Below are 6,000 nucleotides of genomic sequence, written 5' to 3'. Positions count from 1 at the left end.
ATTTCTTCGCCTTCCTCCTCTTATTATTATTATTATTATTATTATTATTATTATTATTATTATTATTATTATTATATTATTGGACTGAAGATGAACCCAGGGAAGGATGGGTTCGAAAGCTTTTATATAGTGTTCATAAATTACACAAGAACTTTTAACATTTTTATTATTGTGAACCCCCTATGGACCCCCTAGGACATTATTATTATTATTATTATTATTATTATTATTATTATTATTATTATTATTATTATTATTATTATTATTATTATTATATCTGTTTAAATTACTATATGTGATACCGTTACTGATATCAGACTACTGAGAATCAGATAGGATAATGAGACTATATTAAGAGTGGCATTATTAATGATAATAATAGCACGAAGGGGTGACGTCTGAAACGTTAAGGCCTCTTCGTAACATAGGGGGGCTAAAAGTACCTCCATCTTACTACCTTGCGTGGGTTCGAATCCCGCCACGGAAGAAAAGGACATTGTCAGTTATTTCCCACCTGGAACCAAGACTTGTAGTAATAAATATATCTATGATTTTGGGGATACTGTCACGAACACGAGAGTCAAGCAGCTTGATCGGTGCTTCACTTTATTCACACTCCACTTTCATTTTTTTAATGAATAATTATGCCTCTGCTCAATGGTGGTTTGACGACATTTATGAATATATGGTAATTTAAATTTATACATTCGTCTCAGTCTCTTCTTCTTCTTCTTCTTCTTCTTCTTCTTCTTTTTGAAATAAAAAAAAGAAACTACTTCTTCTTCCTCTTCTCTAACATCGCACTTGCAATCCTAATAGTACTTTAATCGAGTTCATTCTTGAAATAACGAAGCGTCTTCAACAGCCACCTTAATCTCAACTCCGTCGTCCCTCGGTCTATCAGGCACGTGAATGAACAATATTTGTCGGTCCATTATAATACTTTTACGACGGTTAACGTACATTCCGTGTCCTGCCCGTGTATTTACGACGCCGGGACGCAAATGCCGGAGATGTACGAGTACACATGAATTGTACCAGCTCCTGTTTTTTTTTTTTTTTTTCCTTTTTTTATGCACCTAGGTTAGGTTAGGTAAATTCAAAGGAGTATCCAATAGGAAGGTTGGGTTAGGTTAGGTTAAATTAGATTCGGTTAGATTAGGTTAGTTCAAAGTAGCATTCACCAGGAAAGTTGGGGATGTGGGAAACATAATGAGATTGTTTTCAAGGAGATTTTTATGGTTAGTTTTTAAGATAATGTCGTCCGGCTTTTTTCAAGGAATGTCCCTGTTCTCGGTTTACAGCTGGGGAATATGCAGCGGAGACGGAGAACGGTCCATGAGTGGAAATTCACGAAATAGCAGTTAACAGTTTCCCCCGCCAGGTGTGATACGAATGGTATCGAGTGTTGAACTCTTGATGGCTGACACGAAAAGCTCAATACTCTATTTCAGTATAGATAGCTTTGATCATAAATTCATGTGAAGAGGTTTAACAGTAACACGCACACACACACACACACACACACACACACACACACACACATATATATATATATATATATATATATATATATATATATATATATATATATATATATATATGTGTGTGTGTGTGTGTGTGTGTGTGTGTGTGTTTTGTGTTTTGCGCGGGTGCGTTTGTTTGTGTTGCCATGAGGAAGAGCTTTTTATAATGTAGTATAATATGACATTATTTGATGTATATCGATATCAGTCCCTATAATTATCCAAATCTTGTACTCTCTCTCTCTCTCTCTCTCTCTTATGGGTATTGTTCTAAATGAGATGGACAGTGATAACTGAATGCAGCTGAAGAAAAAGTCAACGTAGCTTCTTTCCTTTCTAAGGAGGTATTGCTGAAACGTTTAATTCATCTGTTTCCTAATTCATTGATAATCTAGGTACGATACGTAATAGCCTTGAAAGGTTATTGATACGACAAAATTGACAAAACAAAGCGTAGAGTAACATCCACGAACCGACGCTAACATTTCAAACATTTCTCACTGAGCATGTACCTTTTTTTTTTTAAGCAACTCAACGGTTCCCAGACACTCTACAACGAAAAGACAAGTGTTTTTTTCGAGAATAAAACCCACATAATTTCTGTCTGCAACGCGTAAACACCTGCTACGGTTTATATCCGAAAAAAAATAAAAGCTAAAAACATTCGCGGGCGCGTGGGCGGGTTACGAGAAGTGACAACTATGTGTGAAAACAAAAGGGGTATTGTGAAAGATACAGAACTTTGCTGCATTACTGAGTCTCTCTCTCTCTCTCTCTCTCTCTCTCTGCACCTGCGGCAACCCTCCGAAGATGCCTTCACGGGCTAAAGTTCGTAAATGTTCCCTCCGGAGATAATGTGCAACATCCAGGTTGGGGAAAGCGCTCGAGGAATGCTTGGTGCAAGCAAGTGTTGTCGACTTAATGCATGGGTTTCATTCGCTTTTTCTTTTATAGCTACCTCTCTCTCTCTCTCTCTCTCTCTCTCTCTCTCTCTCTCTCTCTCTCTCTCTCTCATAACCTATCTACCTATACATATTCATTGATCTATCTATATTTCTATCTGTGGAAAGGAAAGATTCGGAAGATATTTCCCGAATTTTTAAAGAAGACACGTTTCTGCTTCTCAGGTAACGTTCGAGTATTTATCGCCATCAGAATTCTAAATCTTTTAGATTTTCTACTTCGTAACAGCAATGACCAATGATACAAGATCAAGACTGGCTCACCCTCCTGTAAGTAAAACTCGAAGCATTTAGATATAATGAGAAGTCTTGTCATCTTTTGAGACTGTGAATGTAGTCACCAAAAGATTAACATATATATTCGTATATCTATACCGCAAAGCAGGAAAAGTTCCCTTTTTAACAAGTCAAAACAGAGAAACGTACACGAACAACGAGAGAGAAGAGAGAGAGAGAAAAAAAATCATAAAATTGCAGCTCTATTACAACGATAAAACACAAACAAGGCTTAACAAGGTGGTTTTACCATCGCCCATGCAGCAAGCAAACAGTCCCACACCTCCGCCCCCCTAACCGCCCCAAGGATGGCGTTTAGAGCAATTGCGCGTCCCTGCTCCCTTCACGAACGCCCAAAATGGGTTCCGAGAAACCCCCGCGCGGCGACGCAGTGGCAAATTACATTTTCCCCGGCGTGGCACGGAACCTTGTGCACCGTTTAAAAACGAAGACGACTAGCGTAGTGTTGTTATTATTACGACATTATGTCATTCGAGGTAATGGAGGGGCGTTTGTTGACGGTTAAATAAATCTGGTGCTGGTCTGACACGTTTTCGGGCACGATGCTGTGTTATGATTGTATATGTGCGTATGTTGATATTTCAGTAAGACAGGATAAAATTACAGCAATGCTTATATATAGGCACGCGAGCACGCAGATACACACACATACATATACTATGTATGTGCGTGCGTGTGTGTATGTATGTATGCATGTGTATATATATATATATATATATATATATATATATATATATATATCTATATATATATATATACGGAATTGTAGCTCCATTCTCATACTCAGATGTTAAAGAATGAGGGCTCGAAACTAAGAAAGTTTTCGAAAACATAACGAATTTTGAGGGGGGAAATTTTCTTCCTTCAAAAAAACCAAAACTATCAGATTCGTGTAAAACACCTGCGAGGAATAAAATGGCAGAAAGGAACGTGAAAACCTGATGGGTTTAGAATACCCAAAATAAACCGATGTTTGTTTTGGTCTCTGTTACTGGACAACTTTAAAATTATTTTTTTTGCCTGAAAAATCTGAGATATTCTGACACATCTCCCTAAGCTGAATGAAATAAATGCAACGCGTAACAGCGTGGACGTATGTTTATGCGTTTATAATCTTGCTTTTATAACTATCCAAAAGGAGACCTGCTGTACGTCACCCGTAAGACTATCGAACTTCACCATCATGGCTCTCATGCTGAGAAGATTCTACTATATATTATTCATTATTGCATATTAAAATTGAGCTTTTCATTTTGAATTGCTTCATACACATTCATATTCATGTTTTGTATCATGCTAAATTAAATAGACGGCTGCTACACGCAGTAAGAACTAACAAAAAAAAAAGCAATGCGTGATAAAGAAAGAACGAAAATACCAATAGTCTTTTACCTGGGAACACAGAAGAAAGTGGGGTATTCAAGAACATAGAGTTAAAGGAAAGATTCCCTTATGACGACATTGGTCTTCAAAATATTCTTCAAAACTAAAGCACTAAAGATAAACTGTTTATCTCACTATGCTAAACTACCATAAATTGCCTTTGAATGATGTACAGTCTAATGCTACTTGTGCCAGCCATTGCGCAGTAAATGTTTTACTGTCAACCTCTATTACTCAAGAACACAAACCACTTGTATGTACGTTGTATATATTTATAATATATTTATATATAATAGAATAAACTGCTGTCAAGTATGATAAGTTAGAAAAAAGACCAAAGAAATGTATTCAATTTTGGTATCCTAAAACATTGGCCTAGAGAAGAGCAGTAGAGTATAGCTCCATATGAACAGTTTACAAACGGGTAAACGTGTATACACAAATGTCTGTGAAATACAGAGAACAGAAACATGTCGTGGGAGTCTACATACTAGTCGTAATCAAATGGAAACCCCAATCCAAACCGGATCGGAAAAGGAGAGAGAAAGTAGAAGTCAAATGAGATACTTTTGACTGAAGGCTGAAAAGATCAGCAGGGCTCTAGGACCACACAAACCGCAGTGCTCATCGGTCCGCACTGATAGGTCACGCTGGGCTTCCGCTCCGCTAGCTTGTGTGTTTGTGTTAGTATTTTGTCGCACTTTATTTGGAAAGTACCTTTTGACGTAGACAATTTTGGGAAAGATGGGGTGAATGTACATTCTCACATACGGTGAAAGGGTGTACACTACAAGCCTAAAAAATAAAAAAATAAATTAAAATAAAAAAAGTTGAAACCGCTGCTCTAGAGAATCCTTGATTCAGCGGACGAGATGACGCAAGAAAGCCTTACTCATAGATTCGTACGAAATAGAAATGTTGAAAAACAGCGCGCATGCGTAACTCACACGAAGTCAACCGGAATTTACGGAGCAATTTAAATTTGAATAAGCCCTAAAACATCCTGTTACTTTAATCGTGCTGTGATATCGCCTCCATTATGCAATTTGATTTTCAAGTGTTTGTGATGCTCTCTCTCTCTCTCTCTCTCTCTCTCTCTCTCTCTCTCGTTATTCGAATCAGTTTATCCATTTAATCCTGTTTAACGTTCGCGTCTTGATTGTATAGCTGTCTCACACACTTAAAGTCTTCCATATGCCGAGATTGAACAAAAGCCCCAGTTTGCAATTGATCGATCAACTGCAGAAAGCAAAACTGCGTCGTTCGGTGATAATGGACAGAGATCATGAGGACCTTCGTGCTCAAGACGCTGCTAAGATTAAGAAGGAAATTGGACATTGCCTCTAATGGCGAGACAACGAGGGGTAATATTTGCCGCTCATGTTCAGTAGGGGATGAATTGAAAATGGCTTTTAAGAATTACGTCAAGATGAGATAAAGAGGAATAAATTAGCAGAGTGAGAGAGAGAGAGAGAGAGGGGTTGGGGCCGGGGAAAGGGAACTTCTGATGGCGATAATGGGACAATCAGAGAAGCCGAAGGGGAGCCGTTTTTGGGGCGGCAGAAGAGTTGGCACGTACGGGACCAAAAGAGAGGTTACGAAAACTGGGGAAAGTTCATATTACATAGAACGTGATGTATATACTTTTCGCGAAAGATATCACTTTGCATTTTGGGGGAGTGGATCGGATTGATGTGTTTCGGAAGTCATAGATGCAATTGCGAAAATGACAAGAAATGACTAACATTTGAGTGATTATGTTCTTTTGTCACTAACAGCCTGTAATACAACACCACATAATTTGCGTGACGAACAACACGCAAACTTAAAGC

Source organism: Macrobrachium nipponense, chromosome 39, assembly GCF_015104395.2.
Source record: "Macrobrachium nipponense isolate FS-2020 chromosome 39, ASM1510439v2, whole genome shotgun sequence".
Classification (NCBI taxonomy): domain Eukaryota; kingdom Metazoa; phylum Arthropoda; class Malacostraca; order Decapoda; family Palaemonidae; genus Macrobrachium; species Macrobrachium nipponense.
Note: the sequence above shows the minus strand (reverse complement) of the source record.